Source organism: Pinus tabuliformis, chromosome J (genome assembly GCF_031772625.1).
Source record: "Pinus tabuliformis cultivar Carrire ecotype Pingquan chromosome J, CPIR1, whole genome shotgun sequence".
Lineage (NCBI taxonomy): Eukaryota > Viridiplantae > Streptophyta > Pinopsida > Pinales > Pinaceae > Pinus > Pinus tabuliformis.
The window spans coordinates 916,189,684-916,209,112 of NC_142295.1; the positions used below are offsets into that span (position 1 = coordinate 916,189,684).

Genomic DNA, 19,429 nt, shown 5'->3' on the forward strand with positions numbered 1-19,429 from the left:
GAGTTCCAAATCAAGCCCTGTGGATCCTTCCAGGTATAGACAACTTGTTGGCTCATTGATGTACTTGGTGAATACTCGACCAGACATATGTTTTGCAGTAAATGTACTCAGTCAATTCCAAGTGGAGCCAAAGCATGATCATTGGATAGCAGCAAAGCATATCTGTGAGGAACCACAACTACTGTTTGAAATATGATAGAAGGAATGATGACCAATTGATTGGATATACAGATTCCAACTGGGGAGGCAGTGAACAGGATGGAAGAAACACTACAGGAGGGTGTTTCAGTTTAGGATCCTCCATGGTCTCATGGATGAGCATAAAGCAAGACACCGTTTCTTTGAGTAGTGTTGAGGCTGAATATGTTGCAGCATGTGAAGTAAGCAGAGAAGCAGTATGGTTAAGAAAGTTGTTATCTGACTTGTTCGAAGGATCGATGAACCCTACAATGATACTTTGTGATAATACCAGTTGTATTCGTTTGTATAAGAATCCAGTGTTTCATGGAAAAACAAAGCACATCAACAACAAGTATCACTATATTCGAGAGCTAATACAAAATGGTGTGCTGCAGCTACGGTATATCTCCACTGATGAACAGGTAGTTGACATATTAACGAAATCACTTCCGAACAAAAAGCTTCTATACTTAACGGACAAGCTTGGTTTGGTTGATTTGACCTCCCTAATTGAGAGGGAGAGATAGACACTACATTCTTGTCTTCACTTGGGAAGAAAGAATGGAGGATTGGGTAACCATCTGGCATTCAATACTCTTTGAGAATGTGGTAGGGCATTCAAGATAAGAGTAGTTGTGGACTGATATTCTTTGAGGATTAGCTACCCAAGACAAGAATAGTCCAATGTAAGGTCATACTCAGTGAACACCTGGGTGGAGTATGTACCTTGGGGGACAATGATGATGGTGTCTATATATCATTGGTCTCGCTAACATTGTGCTCTGATCCTGTGGAGAGATAGAGCTGCTAGTCAAGGCCTTGCTATGTGACAATGTTGGTTAATATGATGCTAGACAGATGGGTTACCAATTTGACTCTTCTTATGAGATATCTTCAGATTTAGAATGACCATGTACTTCTTATGAATACCTCCCCAGTTAAGAGGGAGTGTTGAAAAATGTGTAACTAGGTTCGGTCTTCATTAGTATGAAATGTATTCTTGTAAATATAAAATGAAAAGAAGTTATTGGGGCATGGGTTTCGTGCTCAAGTTCTTTTATTTTATAGGTCAAGTACCCATTGAGTGCTTCTAGGGTTTGTCCTAGGTATAAGAGTCATTGTCATGTATTGAAGACCTTATGGGCACATTGTAAATTGCAAAGAAAAAATTATTTTGTCTTTAAAGTGTCAAAATACTTCCAAGATCAAGTCGGCCTAATGACCTGTCAAGTCGGCCTACATGAAGAGCCACGTCCACCCTTGAAGAAGGCTATATATAAAGGAAATCGTCCTCCACTTGGATCACTCACTCATCTCTTATGCGGAGAAGCAGAAGAAGAAGAAGTCGAAGAAGGAAGTACGAAGAAGAGGAAGTTGAAGAAGTCGAAGTGTTTCTGGGCCTTATCTATCTCTCTTGGGAAGATCGAAGTTAGGGTTTCTGTGCTGGGATCTCTTGCGGTTTGATTTTGGAAGCAGGAGAGAAGGGAAGGCAAGCGAAGGTCTCTTAGGGCATCCTAGTAGCCCTAAGACTCAAGACAAGCAAGCGAAGTCAAGAGGAAGGCTATTAGAGGGAGATCGAAGTCTCCTAGAGAAGCAACAACAGTTGCAGTAGTTGCTGGGGAGCAGAATTTCGGATCTATTGGGAGGTCGAAGATATTGCAGCAAAAGGCCGTGGTAGACTTGGTCTTGGAGGGTATTTGTCTGAGTCTCTAGATCATGGTATTCGTCAATTGAAAGATCTAAGCAAAGAAGATATTTATGGTTTTTCCCCTCAAGAGGAGGGGTTTTGGCCTTGGCTTACAACCTATTTACTATGTCACTGTTCTTACTATTTTGGTAGTTGTTTGATGTATTTCACATTGGCATTATAACGAACAAAGCTAATACGTGAAAGATAACACAAATAGTTATCATGTTAAGAGAATTAACATATTCATGCCCTATTGAATTCTCAATACTAAATAGTATGGGATGGTGCACCTTTAAAATGGCTATACAGGTTGAAGTATGAAGTGGATGGAAGCGTTGAAAGGTTCAAGGACGAAGTATGTGTTGCACAACCTCAGGGGTTTGATATACAGGACATGCAGTCTCACATTTGCAGATTGAAGAAAGCATTATGTGGTGTGATCAACTCCCCGCTCCTAGTATGCCCGAATTGACAGTTAGCTGGTGAAGCTTGGACTCACAAGAAGTAGTGCCGATTTGAACCTCCATTTCAAATTGGTCCAAGGTATGGCTTTGATTTTGGTTTTATACTTTGACGATCTATTCTTGATAGGTAGTGAGGCTCCAATGATCAAGCGCAAGAAGGATTGTGGTATGAGATATACTTCTGGAGATATGAGATTATATGGATGCACCGATGATTATTGGGTTGAGAGACTTCGTCATACTTTCGAATGATAAGCAAATTGCAGAGCAACATGGATTGATGAATGTGACCCACCTAAGTAAGGGTACAGGCTGATCGAGGACACCGAGCTATGCTCTTCCCCCCTGTTTGAGCTTCCAGGGCGAGGAATTGAGCGTTAGAGCTCCTAGGGTTGAGGGACCTCTGGATTTGCCAGAGTATACCCTAGTTGGCATCTGTCTTTCCCACTCATCTGGCCAATGGGTGCTGGCTGCTTGAGTTAGGCGCGATCCTTACCACTAATGGTAAATGGCATCCCTCTCAAGCTAGAGATGCAAGTGTTCTACCACTGACTCTTGAGGGTCAAGTTGGGAAGATCAACAGATAATAGGATAGGTATGATCCTTACCATTTATGGTAAGTGGTATCCCTCCTATTACTGAAATGCAGTAGGATAGGCGCGATTCTTACCTTATAAGGTAAGTGGCATCCCTCTTATTGTCTGTAGGTTTCCCGGGTTGTAGCAGTGGCTCCCTGTTGGCAGAGGTTTCTTGGGTCATAGTAGTGGCTCTTCGCTGGCAGATGTTTCTTGGGTCGTAGCATTGGCTCCCTGGTGTCAAAGATTCCCCGGTAACAACATTGGTTCCACGTTGGAAGTTATTCTAGGTGGTTGCAGTGGCTCCCTAATGGATAGAGGGTGGTAGCTGAAGCTCCCCTATGATTCTTCTTCTTTAGATTTGAGAATGTTTCAGCAGATAGAGTTGAGCAGAGATGGGACATGATATGATGACAGGATACTTGTGATGATTACATGATGCAGTTGGAATTTCTCCCTAGCTGAGAGGGAGTGTTAATTTGGAAGCTCGGTGACAAATTCCAATCATGGGACTAGATTCCTCTTTTTGAGAGGACCAATTTTGACCTTTGAAGCACTTGATTTAGACATGGGAAAGTGGATTTTTGTAGTGAAGCCCACAGTTGCACAAACAGTCAATGTCGGCCAAAAAACAAATTGCCCCTCCAAAGTTGCATATAAATTCAAGCGACCTCATGCTCATTTGAACAACACAATACATCATTTCATATTCTCTCTCTCAATTTGATCGGTTCGGACAGGTTTGTGGCAACCTTCTCTCTCTCAAAAGTACGAGGACCCTTGGCATCTTTCACTGCACCGTTGACTTTTCTGTTTGGAAGTCTTTGACCATCATTGTCTTGGGTGTTTTTGGCATGGTTTGACTTCGTCCATTGGAAGAAAATTCTGTTTATGTAGGCTGCATTAATTGGCACATAAATCGAGAAATTTTGGGTGGTTTGACTATAGTTGACTGCAAGAAAAATTGCATACTTTGTCCAGTGTTGACTTTGACCTTTGGAGGAGAGTTTGACTTCGATTTTTCTGGGGTATTTGTCTCTCTAGGCCGCATCTTTTGGCACAAAAACCAAGGCATTTGGAGCTATTTGACTGATGTTGACCGCAAAGAAAAGTGCAGATTTTTGACTAAGTTTGACTAGACTTTTGTTGACTTTTTTGGGCTGATTTTTACCAGCATTGGAGTCTGAATTTATGGGCTGTTGACCAAGCTATTGGAGGCAAATTTTGACCATTAACTTTGATTGGTTAGGACATGTTGACTGCTGTTGATTGTTGACTAGAATTGTAGATTATAACAGTTGACTAGATTTGGCTTTGGAGGATGATCTTTGATTGGTTATGGTTTTTCTCTATTTACAGTCAAAGTTTGACTGACTCATTGTTGAAATTGGACTATTGTACTCTTTGCTGAACATTTTATGACAATCTAAAAGATGAAGAATTACAAAGGGTTTTCCCCCTTGTGGGGTTTCTCCCTGGTCTTTGACCAAACTGATGTCTCTTGTTGATGTATTGATTGCCTCCTATTTGCTGTTGCATTTACTGTTCTATCTTCAAACACTATTGATGAATGGAAGTATTAATTACTGTTTAAAAGATTGCTATTGAAGAATTATATTTGGGCTGAAGTAATTGATGCAACATAGAGCAATGTAAAAATTAACATGGTATTTGAGCTAAGGTGAAGGACAAAATCCAAAAGATACAAGAGTTGAAGCAATCATCTTTGGAAAGTTGAAGGAGCATATCTAATCAAGTCATGATGTCTGCCTCTTACTTCAAGGAAAATGAGAAGCTAGGTGACTCATCTAACTTTGCTGCATGGAAGATCAGGTTGGAAATCATATTGGATGATAATGATGTTTTGGAGTACATATAAGGAAAAGTTTCGAGTCCCCGGAAAGTGTTCCCGCCGCTTCCAAGAACAAGTACAAGAAAGGTGAGTTAAAAGCAAAGAAAATTATAGCTATGTTGGAAATCTGAAAAAATCTTAAGGAATTGTATGATAAGCTAGCTAGCATGTATGAAGTCAACAATTTGATTGAAATCATCACCTTGAAAGATCAACTGAAAGACATGAAGATGAATAAAGGAGAGACTGTGCAATCTTACATTATGAGGATGTCTCGTCTTAGAGATCAATTGCAGAGAGTTGGGGAAACCGTGCCTGACAGGGACTTGGTGGTGGTAACCCTTAGAGGTTTGCCTCCTATTCAGTAAACCTTCATTAACAACATAAGCGATAGCAACATTTTCTCATCATTTGATGAAATTGTTAGAAAGCTCACTCAAGAAGAATCCAAGATGATTTCAAGAGGGAGAATTCGTAATCTTGGAGAAGAAGAGCCCACTAGATTTGTTACTCGAGATAAGAAGAAAAAGGGAGAAGGAAGGACATCTAGTTCGATTAGGCCCTCTCCTGAGTCAAAGGACTCTAATAGAAGATCAAGGGATATTGAATGTTACAATTGTCACAAGCATTGTCACTATGCCCATGACTATCCGAAAAGGAAAGATGCTCCAAGATCCGATCAAAGCTACAACAACGACATATACGATGATAGAAGAAGAAGCAATGATGGAAGAAGTGATGATAGAAGAAGGCGAGATGATAGAAGAGGGAGAGACAATCGAAGAAGAAGAGATACTCCAGATGATTGCGAAGAGAGTCCTCGTCCTCAAAATAAGTCAAGAAACTCTAGGTATGAAAGTAATGTAGCTACTAGTCAATTTGAATACCTTCTTATTTCAACCATTTCTTGTCCTTCTCCTCCAGATTCATACAATAGCTCGTTGGTGGATAGTGAGGCTTCTATCCTCACTGGGTATAAGGAAGTCCTCTCAAATTTGGTTGAGAGGGAGACAAGTTTGAAGATTATTCACCACATATCCAATGAAGGGCTTTGGTACTGTCAAATTAAATTTGGACTATGGAAAATCTGTTATTCTTCATGTAGTGATGTATGTTCTAGAACTAAAGAAGAACCTGATATCTATTTTTGCCTTGGAAGACAAAGGAATGAGAGTAGCCTTCATCAACGGAAAGGTCCTATTCCGGCCGAAGGGATCTCGAATGAAAGATGCCTTTATCTTGGGATCTAGAATGGGAGGCCTATATAGAGTCTCTGGAAGATCTCTTCTAGCAATGGTCCTCGACACGTTCATCAAAGTAAGCTATGACACTGAAATAAATAGAAGTCTAGTGGACTATTCCCTTCTATCAAGATAAAGACCGATGATAATTTTGAATAGAAGAAGTAGCTGTGAGAGAACAAGTTTGGAAGGCTACTATGGCAGAAGAATGAATTATGAAGGATGATGTATGGGATGGTGCAACATCAGAATGGCTATATAGGATGAAGTATGAAGCAGATGGAGGCGTTGAAAGGTTCAAGGAAGAAGTATGTGTTGCACAACCTCAGGGGTTTGATGTACAGGACAGGAAGAGTCACATTTGCAGATTGAAGAAAGCATTATGTGGTGTGAAACAAGCTCCCCACTCCTGGTATGCTCGAATTGACAGTTACTCGGTGAAGCTTGGACTCACAAGAAGCATCGCTGATCTGAACCTCCATTTCAAACTAGTCCAAGGTATGACTTTGAGTTTGGTTTTATACACTGATGATCTATTGCTGACAGTTAGTGAGCCTCCGTTGATCAAGTGTAAGAAGGATTGTGGTCTGAGATATACTTCCGGAGATATGAGATTGTATGGATGCATCGATAATGATTGGGTTGAGATACTTCGTCAAACTTTCGAATGATAAGCAGATTGCAGAGCAACATGGATTGATGAATATGACCCACCTAAGTAAGGGTACAGGCTGATCAAGGACATCGAGCTATGCTCTTCCCCCTTGTTTGAGCTCCCAGGGTGAGGAATTGAGCCTTAGAGCTCCTGGGGTTGAGGGACCTCTGGATTTGCCAGAGTATACCCTAGTTGGCATTTGTCTTTCCCACCCATCTGGCCAATGGGTGCTGGCTGCTTGAGTTAGGCGCGATCCTTACCACTTATGGTAAGTGGCATCCTACTCAAGCTAGAGATGCAAGTGTTCTACCACTGACTCTTGAGGGTCAAGTTGGGAAGATCAACAGATAATAGGATAGGTGCGATCCTTACCATTTATGGTAAGTGGTATCCCTCCTATTACTGAAATGTAGTAAGAATCAGGATAGGCGCGATTCTTACCTTATAAGGTAAGTAGCATCCCTCTTATTGTCTGTAGGTTTCTTGGGTTGTAGCAGTGGCTCCCTATTCGCAGAGGTTTCTCTGGTCATAGCAGTAGCTTCTTGCTGGCAAAGGTTTCCCGGGTCGTAGTGTTCGCTCCCTGTTGGTAGAGATTCCCTGGTAGCAACATTGATTCCCCACTGGAAGTTATTCTGGGTGGTAGCAGTGGCTCCCCGATGGATAGAGGGTGGTAGCTGAAGCTCCCCTGTGATTCTTCTTCTTTAGATTCAAGAATGTTTCAGCTGATTGAGTTGAGCAGAGATGGGACATGATATGATGACAGGATACTTTCGATGATTACATGATGCAGTTGGAATTTCTCCCTAGTTGAGAGGGAGTGTTAATTTGGCAGCTCAATGACAAATTCAAATCATGGGACTGGATTCCTCTTTTCGAGAGGACCAATTTTGACCTTTGAAGCACTTGATTCGGACATGGGAAGGTAGATTTTTGAATTGAAGCCCCACAGTGCAACAAATAGTCAAGGTCGGCCTAAGGACAAACTGCCCAAAGTTGCATATAAATAAAGTGACCTTAAGCTCATTTGAACAACACAACCCATCATTTCATCTTCTCTCTCTCAATATGATTGGTTCGTACATGTCTGAGGCAGCCTTCTTTCTCTCATACGTGCAAGGTCTCTTGGCATCTTTGACTACAATGTTGACTTTTCTGTTTGGAAGTCTTTGACTAGCATTGACTTGGGTGTTTTTGGCATGGTTTGACTTCATCCATTGGAGGAAAATTCTGTTTCTGCAGGCCGCATTAATTGGCACATAAATCGAGAAATTCTGGGCAGTTTGATTGGAGTTGACTGTAGGAAAAATTGCAGACTTTCATTAGTGTTGACTTTGAACTTTGGCGGAGGGTTTGACTTTGATTTTTCTGGGGTATTTCTGTTTCTCTAGGCGCATCTTTTGGCACAAAAACTGAGGCATTTGGAGCTATTTGACTGGTGTTGACCGTGGGTTTGACCGCAGAGAAAAGTGCAATTTTTTACTAAGTTTGACCAGACATTTGTTGACTGTTTTGGGCTGATTTTTACCAGCATTGGAGGCCGAATTTATGGGCTGTTGACCGAGCTATTAGAGGCAAATTTTGACCATTTAGTTTGACTGGTTAGGGCTTGTTGACTGCTATTGACTGTTGACCAGAATTGCAGATTATAACAGTTGACCAGATTTGACTTTTGAGGATCATTTTGATTAGTTATGGTTTGTCTCTATTGATAGTCAAAATGTGACTTTGACTCGTTGTTGAAATTGGGCTTGTTGTCGCGCAGATTGGCACGACAACGCTCGGACCGGGGGCTGTCACTCTGATCCCCGATCCCTCCGTTTAAGCCCGTCTCTCGCGGCTAAGGGGGGTAGACCCTGCGAGATAGTGAAGACCAACTGCCAAACAGTTGGGTGGGAGACACGATACAAGATATGATAAGCACTAGATGGATTTAGAGATTTAATTGACCAGTGCCTTGTGGAGTCAATGTTTAAATGATTACTTTTTAAATGATAAAGAAACATGGACCATGAACAGCAACCATCTATCATCAGCTAAATCATGTGACCAAAACGATATCCGGCAACTGAAAGCTTTGAAGAGATAAATGCCTTAAACCACCATGAGCATCATGAATTATTAACCAGACATTGGATTTCGTGTTTCGACTTGAAAATTTTAGATCTCAGCATGAAAGATATATCGCGAAAGCAACAGAAACTGGCAAAATTATTTTCCACAAAATTTTAATATTTTTTCAAAATTTTTTAAATCTTTTTCAATTTTTTATTTTTTTCAATATTATAAAAATGAAAATTAAAAATCTAAAATAATTAAAATTCTAAAACTAGATTAATTTAAAACTAAACTATATAAAAAATATAAAACAAAACCTAAACCTTTTTATTTTTTTATTTTCATAATATATATTTTAAAAGAAAAAATCAAAACAAATCTAAATTAAAATAAAATGAAAACTCAAAAATTTAAAATCTAAATATAACAAAAATCTAAAGCATATCTAAAACAAACTATATGAATTTTCGATTTTTATGAATTAAAATGAAACTATTCAAACGGCACATATGAAAACCTAAACTAAACCAAAAATAAATTAAAATCTATTTACAATCGCTAACCCATTTATTTCATTTGTATGAATCTACCCTAAGATTAAAAAAGGAACAAAGTAAAACTCATAAAAAAAAACGATGAGAGTCCGAAACTATACGATAATCATGAAATATATGATAAGTAAATCCAAACGCATGAAGATCGAAAGCTTTGAACGATATTGCAGAGAAAACCTAGCCGTAAAATCGGAAATGAGAACCGACGCCACAAAGAAACCCGTGACTGCGCAGAATGACTAGAGCCAACATCGACTTAACTGGAAAACGCTGATACTCAGCCACCGGAGGAAATACGTGACCTGGAGACTATCGACGTTTGGAAATGGCAGATAAACTGAGCCGCAGATCAAATCGAAATTAGCTGCCGGCGTGAGTAGGGTTTGATGCCCACGCGAATGCCCTTTTCACACCAAAAAAAATGCGATTTCTGCAATGTATATGACGTGGATCTCCTTGGATGCGGATTTGAGAAAGGGAACAGGCTTTAAATATGCACGGATCGCGGCTCAGACAACCCCAGCACATGCTTCTGATTGAACCGATGCCTCCAAATTCACAACTGGATTCTTCAATACTATTTCATGCCAAATACATCGACGTTTTTTCTTGCACAGTCGTTTTCAAAGGATCTGTTCACGCAGTAACTGGAACGATAAACCTCAGCTGATGAAGCGATTTGCCCAGGAAAACCACAGCGTATGCTTTCGGTTTCGGAATGATGCATGCTACGGCTTCGATAGCTGAGGGCTTTCCACTGTTCTTGATTTCATGTAATGCAAGTAATATTGACGATCAAGTTCCAGGAATGCTCTTCGACAGCTGACTCAAAAAATTGCTCTTGATAAAAACCCTGTAGCTGAAACACAAAAATACAAAACCCTAATGAAGACTGAAGAAAGCAAAACTTTTGAAATTTGAAACCCTAGATATAACAAAAAAAAAATTACAGATATGGCCCCTTGACAGCCTGATTCAGCAAATGATAACAGAAATATTTAGAATATCATGTAATCTTGAACTTCACTGTGAACAGAAAGAAAATCTCTCAATGTAAAACAGAAAAGAAACTTTGAATGATTAACCCAGGGAACAATCAGCTGGGCTCTGCACAGAAAAGCCAGTGGGAGTCGGCTGGTTCAGCCTAGAACTTCCCCAAACGCCCACCTGTACCCTTTACCTAAAGATCTCCTGCACACCTCAAGCAAACATCAGTAAAGAGGGCAAGAAATGCTGCTAGATTTCAAGGAATAATGGAGATACCTGCCATTATTCCAGAAACCCTACAACATTCAAACCCTAGCACGTGAGCAAGATACCTGTACTCACAATACTCTGAAAACCAGCTACTATTTACTGCTGAAAACTGAAATATGCAGAAAAAAAAAAAAAAAAAAACAAACATCTCACAGCAATTCCAGAGAGTAACACCAGCCAGTTTTGAACCCCAAAGTCTTCTTTTATTAATCAGAAATCAGTTTACAAGAGAGCTTTCAGTACAGACTCACAGATCAGATGAGATGAAATGACCCCCTAAGACCCTATATAAAGGAAATGATCCTAACGGCTAGTTCGAGTGATCCATGTAGAAATGATCTCGACCGTTGATGAAGATCAAGACATCTCTTGATCTCATCCGTCGATTTATTAACTTAAAATATTATTATTTTATTAGTTAGGGTTTTTGCTTCGTTTTTTTAATTTTTTATTATTTTTTTATTCATTTTTAAAATGGATCACTGAACTAAGCCTTTTGGAAACATCACCTAGGACCTAGGACTTAGGACTCATGAGGGGATTTAAAACATTTCTCGACCCTCAGGACACATTACATCATGACTTTTACAAAATTACATCTTAAGGGACAAACCCATTTAATACAGACCCTCACAAAACACCCAGTTCTGCGACACAACTATAATCTAGCAGATTTAACACACTAGGATTTTCCTAAAGTTCTAATGACAAATTCCATCCCGGCTTTGGGGTCAGGTTTGAAGGAAAACTCTGCCGATCCATGGATTGGTGAGACGAAAAACCTTCCGGGACATAGATTATCATAGAAAATTAGGTCCACCTAGGCAGCTTTACATACATGACTCTGATCTGCTTAGATTATTTACAACTTATACATGCAGACTGGGTTTACAACAAAAATGATCAAGCTGCTGATGATGGCAGGATGGCACGGACATGCTGATCAGGTGCTGCTTCTTTCTGTCAAGAAAAACGGGGTGCACTGCATGGGTAGTTGACCAGTAGAGGTCAACATCTGGCTCTACTTGGGGACACGTTGCTGCTTGCAGGAATGTGAGAATCCAGAATCTGCATCCATACAACACAAAAATAAGTAGCGTCCATCCATAAATCAGCGTATACATTAAGCACAGGAAAGAAAAAAGCTCTTCATTTATTAACTATCTAAAGCAGAAATGAAAATGCGGAAAAAATAAGGAGTAGGGTTAGAAATACGCTACAAAGGATGCCCTACGGCATCAGATGTGTTCAATATAGTGCATACTGAGCATTTGCCTGCTTTCAGGCAAATCTGTCGGCTGCTTGTCGGATGTGCCATGTCCAATTTTGCATATGGTAGGACTCTTTCCTATCCGAAAATCAAGCTGCTCACGGCCGTCTGATGCATCAAATCTTCGTCTAATCTTCTTCCTCTTGCGCTTCTTCTTTCTGGCAGGATGAATTACTGATGATCTGGAACTTTCTGTTTCGAAACTGTCAGATGAAGTGTGTAAGTTATGCATGCTAAGTCTTTTTGTGTCTTGCATCTGATTTTTATCGTTTTTAAGCTTATCTGGATCACCTTCAATTATCCACTTAATGACCTCCTCATAGTAAGATGGAACTTGTTGCGGCAAATGAGAAGGCTCCTGGTTTCTCTTATCATCTGACCATTGTTGAATCTTTTGAACTTGTATTCTAATGGCATCCATTTGACTAGAGCATTCATCCCTTATAGCGCTGATTTGCATGGCATGGTTTTCTTGCATGTGTTTTATTACCTTATCATTCTTTTCCTCTATGTCCATCAAGCAATGTTGCATGAAATTTATCTCTTCTTTATGATTCGCTTGCATGTCAGCCAACTGATTGTTATGATTGAATGTCATAGAGTCAATTTCCCTATCATGATCAGCTTTCATGGTCACCATATTTTCCTCTAAGACTGACATCTTGCTTTGCATGCTTCTAATTTCTGTTTCATATTTAATTTTCATGGCCTCAATTTCCTTAGCATGCTGATTTTGCGTGTCCTCAATCTCCTTATTACGTTTTTCCAGATGGGTGCGTAAAGTTTTAACATCATTGATAAGATTAGTTTGATTGCTTTCCATGTTTCTTACCAGCATCATTAGATCTTGTATAATTTGCTTTTGCTCCTCCTTTTCATTGTCATTTGTCCCCGATTTTTCACTATCATGAACTTGATCTGCAATAGTTCCGGCTGATGACATATTCTGATCTTGAACTCTTTCTTCAACAGCTTGACCTTTAATATGATTACTTTCTTCTTTTTGCACAATTTTAGAGGTAGAAGGCAAGCTGTTTGGACTATTATATCTATCTTTAAAAGCATCGAGAATGTCTTGTAAAGAAGTGAAAAAATCATTAGGAAAATTATTAAACCATTTCAAGGCATCACCCTCTAAAGAATGGACAAATAGACGCATCTTGAAATCTTCATGATTATATTGAGGAAATCTACAATATAAGATTTTTACACAAGTAAACATGTTTAAATGATGTTTAACAGCGACCGGATCATCACCCGAGAACTTAAATAATTTAGAAATGGCCTCTTTCGGAAGATCATGGAAATTATTAGTAAAATGACATGGTTTACATGAATAATCCATGATGAACAACAGGGGATGAAATGGATGATAGAAAGAGATTTCTGCTCAAGAAAATTAAGAGATGAGAGAAGTGGAGTCGCCACTTGAACAACGAATCTGATTCTAGGATCCAAAAAGTAAACACAAGCAGATATGAGGAAAGCTTCTTGTCTGGGAAAAATGAGAAAAATGGAGTCGCCACCCAAACAAGAAACAAAACCGAAGAGATGCTGCTGATATGTGATGAAAAGATGCCAAAATATTTGAATCTGCCAGCTCAAATGAGAGATGAGAAGATGAGAAGCTGAATGTCGATGAAACCCCAAGAACAGAAAAACTCTGTCCCCGGCAACGGCGCCAAAAAATGTTGTCGCGCAGATTGGCACGACAACGCTCGGACCGGGGGCTGTCACTCTGATCCCCGATCCCTCCGTTTAAGCCCGTCTCCCGCGGCTAAGGGGGGTAGACCCTGCGAGATAGTGAAGACCAACTGCCAAACAGTTGGGTGGGAGACACGATACACGATATGATAAGCACTAGATGGATTTAGAGATTTAATTGACCAGTGCCTTGTGGAGTCAATGTTTAAATGATTACTTTTTAAATGATAAAGAAACATGGACCATGAACAGCAACCATCTATCATCAGCTAAATCATGTGACCAAAACGATATCCGGCAACTGAAAGCTTTGAAGAGATAAATGCCTTAAACCACCATGAGCATCATGAATTATTAACCAGACATTGGATTTCGTGTTTCGACTTGAAAATTTCAGATCTCAGCATGAAAGATATATCGCGAAAGCAACTGAAACTGGCAAAATGATTTTCCACAAAATTTTAATATTTTTTCAAAATTTTTTAAATCTTTTTCAATTTTTTATTTTTTTCAATATTATAAAAATGAAAATTAAAAATCTAAAATAATTAAAATTCTAAAACTAGATTAATTTAAAACTAAAAAATATAAAACAAAAGCTAAACCTTTTTATTTTTATTTTTTATTTTCATAATATATATTTTAAAAGAAAAAATCAAAACAAATCTAAATTAAAATAAAATGAAAACTCAAAAATTTAAAATCTAAATCTAAATATAACAAAAATCTAAAGCATATCTAAAACAAACTATATGAATTTTCGATTTTTATGAATTAAAATGAAACTATTCAAACGGCACATATGAAAACCTAAACTAAACTAAAAATAAATTAAAATCTATTTACAATCGCTAACCCATTTATTTCATTTGTATGAATCTACCCTAAGATTAAAAAAGGAACAAAGTAAAACTCATAAAAAAAAACGATGAGAGTCCGAAACTATACGATAATCATGAAATATATGATAAGTAAATCCAAACGCATGAAGATCGAAAGCTTTGAACGATATTGCAGAGAAAACCTAGCCGTAAAATCGGAAATGAGAACCGACGCCACAGAGAAACCCGTGACTGCGCAGAATGACTAGAGCCAACATCGACTTACCTGGAAAACGCTGATACTCAGCCACCGGAGGAAATACGTGACCTGGAGACTATCGACGTTTGGAAATGGCAGATAAACTGAGCCGCAGATCAAATCGAAATTAGCTGCCGGCGTGAGTAGGGTTTGATGCCCACGCGAATGCCCTTTTCACACCAAAAAAAATGCGATTTCTGCAATGTATATGACGTGGATCTCCTTGGATGCGGATTTGAGAAAGGGAACAGGCTTTAAATATGCACGGATCGCGGCTCAGACAACCCCAGCACATGCTTCTGATTGAACCGATGCCTCCAAATTCACAACTGGATTCTTCAATACTATTTCATGCCAAATACATCGACGTTTTTTCTTGCACAGTCGTTTTCAAAGGATCTGTTCACGCAGTAATTGGAACGATAAACCTCAGCTGATGAAGCGATTTGTCCAGGAAAACCACAGCGTATGCTTTCGGTTTCGGAATGATGCATGCTACGGCTTCGATAGCTGAGGGATTTCCACTGTTCTTGATTTCATGTAATGCAAGTAATATTGACGATCAGGTTCCAGGAATGCTCTTCGACAGCTGACTCAAAAAATTGCTCTTGATAAAAACCCTGTAGCTGAAAACACAAAAATACAAAATCCTAATGAAGACTGAAGAAAGCAAAACTTTTGAAATTTGAAACCCTAGATCTAACAAAAAAAAAATTACAGATATGGCCCCTTGACAGCCTGATTCAGCAAATGATAACAAAAATATTTAGAATATCATGTAATCTTGAACTTCACTGTGAACAGAAAGAAAATCTCTCAATGTAAAACAGAAAAGAAACTTTGAATGATTAACCCAGGGAACAATCAGCTGGGCTCTGCACAGAAAAGCCAGTGGGAGTCGGCTGGTTCAGCCTAGAACTTCCCCAAATGCCCACCTGTACCCTTTACCTAAAGATCTCCTGCACACCTCAAGCAAACATCAGTAAAGAGGGCAAGAAATGCTGCTAGATTTCAAGGAATAATGGAGATACCTGCCATTATTCCAGAAACCCTACAACATTCAAACCCTAGCACGTGAGCAAGATACCTGTACTCACAATACTCTGAAAACCAGCTACTATTTACTGCTGAAAACTGAAATATGCAGAAAAAAAAAACAAACATCTCACAGCAATTCCAGAGAGTAACACCAGCCAGTTTTGAACCCCAAAGTCTTCTTTTATTAATCAGAAATCAGTTTACAAGAGAGCTTTCAGTACAGACTCACAGATGAGATGAGATGAAATGACCCCCTAAGACCCTATATAAAGGAAATGATCCTAACGGCTAGTTCGAGTGATCCATGTAGAAATGATCTCGACCGTTGATGAGGATCAAGACATCTCTTGATCTCATCCGTCGATTTATTAACTTAAAATATTATTATTTTATTAGTTAGGGTTTTTGCTTCGTTTTTTTAATTTTTTATTATTTTTTTATTCATTTTTAAAATGGATCACTGAACTAAGCCTTTCGGAAACATCACCTAGGACCTAGGACTTAGGACTCATGAGGGGATTTAAAACATTTCTCGACCCTCAGGACACATTACATCATGACTTTTACAAAATTACATCTTAAGGGACAAACCCATTTAATACAGACCCTCACAAAACACCCAGTTCTGCGACACAACTATAATCTAGCAGATTTAACACACTAGGATTTTCCTAAAGTTCTAATGACAAATTCCATCCCGGCTTTGGGGTCAGGTTTGAAGGAAAACTCTGCCGATCCATGGATCGGTGAGACGAAAAACCTTCCGGGACATAGATTATCGTAGAAAATTAGGTCCACCTAGGCAGCTTTACATACATGACTCTGATTTGCTTAGATTATTTACAACTTATACATGCAGACTGGGTTTACAACAAAAATGATCAAGCTGCTGATGATGGCAGGATGGCATGGACATGCTGATCAGGTGCTGCTTCTTTCTGTCAAGAAAAACGGGGTGCACTGCATGGGTAGTTGACCAGTAGAGGTCAACAGGGCTATTGTACTCTTTGCTAAGCATTTTATGACAATGTAATAGAAGAAGAATTACAAAGGGTTTTCCCCCTTGTGGGGTTTTTCCTTAGTCTTTGACCAAACCGGTGTCTCTTGTTGATTGTCTCCTATTTGTCATTGCGTTTATTGTTCTATCTTCAATCGTTGTTGATGAATGTAAGTACTAATAACTGTTGAAAAGATTGCTAATCGAAGAATTGAATTTGGGCTAAAGTAATTAATACAACATAGATCAGTGTAAAAATTAACACTTGATGTGGGGGTGTGGGGGGGGCTTGTCCCCCCACTATTGTTGCAGGTGGATTTTGAGAAAATTGCCTTGTAAAATATTGTAATTTTGTAGTCAAGGTTGACTGTTCATTAGGCGGAAGATCTGACGGTAGAAGTTATGTTAGTTTAAGGTTTTTTGCCCTCGAAGGCAGCCTTCTGTTTGTATGAGGGAATTGTATTGTGTCTGGGTATTATTCTATATCTATTGCTATGTTTTGCTAGCACTTGATCACAAGTTTTGACTCAGAAAATCTTATTTTCATCACATGGCATAATATTGTAGAGATGCTTTCTTACACAAGTATATGAACTAGTGTAGGTTGTTTTACAATGGGAGCATGTAAAATTTGTTGTTCCAACCCTTTTCCTTCTCATTAGCTTTGTTGCATGCTTTTACAAGGGTGTTGAACAACATAGTGGATTTTTTTTTTGGAAGAAAAACAAGGGAGTGAATTTTTTTTGTAGGAGCGCACTTCTGAAAATCGTTCCCAACGGGAGCGATTCGGGAATGTGATCTCGGGGTCACTCCCTGAGCGTTTATGTTTGGAGCATGCTTTAGGAGTGGGGGCGGGAAAGGGGGGGGGAGTGCTCCCCCGCAACACTGATTTTGAAGGTCTTTTGGAGTATGTTTTGGCGGAATGTTAAGGTTTGATCTATAACAACAGTGGACAACAGGTACTGCTGTAGCTCTTTCTCTTTTGCAGTGTATGTGAGAGGGTCAATATTTGTGGTACAAGAGTCCTTATTTCTCTTTATTAAAGCAAGAGTGGTATGGTGGAGCAAGGCAAGGGTGTTGTAGCGTCCTTTAGGTTGAAGACTCTAAATTAGGGTGTTGGTGCCTCCTTCCAGTAGGTGTTGGTAAACTAAGGAGTCGTTGCCTCCTTCAAGTTTGTACTTGGAAATATTGAAACTATTTAAGATAAGTTTCACGCATAAATTAATGTGTTGTTGATAAGTATTGTGTACATGTTGTCTTTGAAGTTTTAAACAATTGTCAAAAGTTCCTAGTATTGATTCATCCCCCCTCTCAATATTGGTGATATTTCCAATAGTTTTGGCCCTCTACTCAGCATTAAGGGGGGAACAGGGTTGCGGGGGAGCGGCTCTCCCCACTTCGAATTGCTCCTGGAGCGTGCTCAAAGTAGGAGCGAATTAGGAGTGACTTGGGAGTGCGCTTTCGAAATTCTCTCCTGTCGCGCTCCCGCAAAAAAAAAATTCACTCCTTGGCTTTTTCACAAATGTTTTGTCACAAAGATGTTCCAAACACATTTTTTTCAAAGAAACAAGATTTTTTGAGTAGGGCAGCCAAATATTCAAGCTTATGGCCCTAGTATTGATATGTAATTCATGGTAATGTTAAATTCTTAAAGTAAGATTGACATTCTCCTTCGTCTTTCATTTTCATCTCTTTACTTAAATTTTTAACATTACCATGAAATGACTTGGGATGCCTGCTTACGCATCCTCCGCCGGAACATAAAGCACCTGGACTTGAACAAAGAGAATGGGGCCTGAAAAAGCTTTCCGCGCATAACGTACCTCTCCTCTCCCTCTCCTCTCCCTATGGTCGAGTACCTAAAGGTCCTTAACAGTCGAGTACCTAAAGGTCCTTATGGTCGAGCACCCTCCTCTTGTAGTGTCGATACCGAGCACATCCAACATGTGTATGGTGATATCATCCCAGAAACTGGTAGATCCTGTGCCTACCTCAATAGGTGCATCATCATCTCAACCATCAGGAATGCCCATTTGAGAGTTGTTCCGACCAAGGATAATTTTAGGGGCGAATGTTCACCCTTTGGCGAAATTAAGGGGTTTTAAATTTTTAGTGGGCGAATATTTTGTATCATAGTACATTTTCAAATCACCTCAAATAGCCCACCTTATTTTAAGGGAGAGGGTAAAAAAGGTAAATTTAGCCTTTGAAATTAGGACTTACAACCTTCCATTCGCCCATTTTCAAGAATAGGTTTTATTTAAGTGAATCCATTCGCCCATTTTCAAGAATAGGTTTTATTTAAGTGAATCTTATGGGCCAAATACCATATTTATAAAAGAGGTATGGTAAATTAATAAAAATATAAATAAATGAGAGGTATGATAAATAAATAAAACATTTTTTATATTTACTCCATAAGTCACCTTATATACATGTAAGGGTGTAAAAAAATAAAAATATAAGTAAAGTGGAGGTATGGTAAATAAATAAAACGTCTTTTTATACTTACTCAAAAGGTATGGTAAATAAATAAAAATATAAATAAACTAGACGTATCGTAAATAAATAAAACCTCTTTTTATATTTAGTCCATAACCCTCGTTCTATTTATGAAGGCTCAAGAAAGAGGTTTTATTTAAGTGAATCCTATGGGCCAAATACCATATTTGTAAAAGAGGTATGGTAAATTAATAAAAATATAAATAAACGAGAGGTATGGTAAACAAATAAAACATTTTTTTATATTTACTCCATAAGTCACCTTATATTTACGAACACTCAAAAAATGGGTTATATTTAGGTGAAACCTATGGC

The 19,429-nt window shown here is 38.9% G+C and overlaps 1 protein-coding gene across 2 annotated transcripts in view; it reads left to right on the top strand.

Annotated features, from left to right (window-relative positions):
• LOC149229731 (Spc97 / Spc98 family of spindle pole body (SBP) component) overlaps positions 1-19,429 on the top strand; it is a 273,676-nt gene that overhangs the window by 214,493 nt on the left and 39,754 nt on the right. The window lies entirely within an intron of this gene.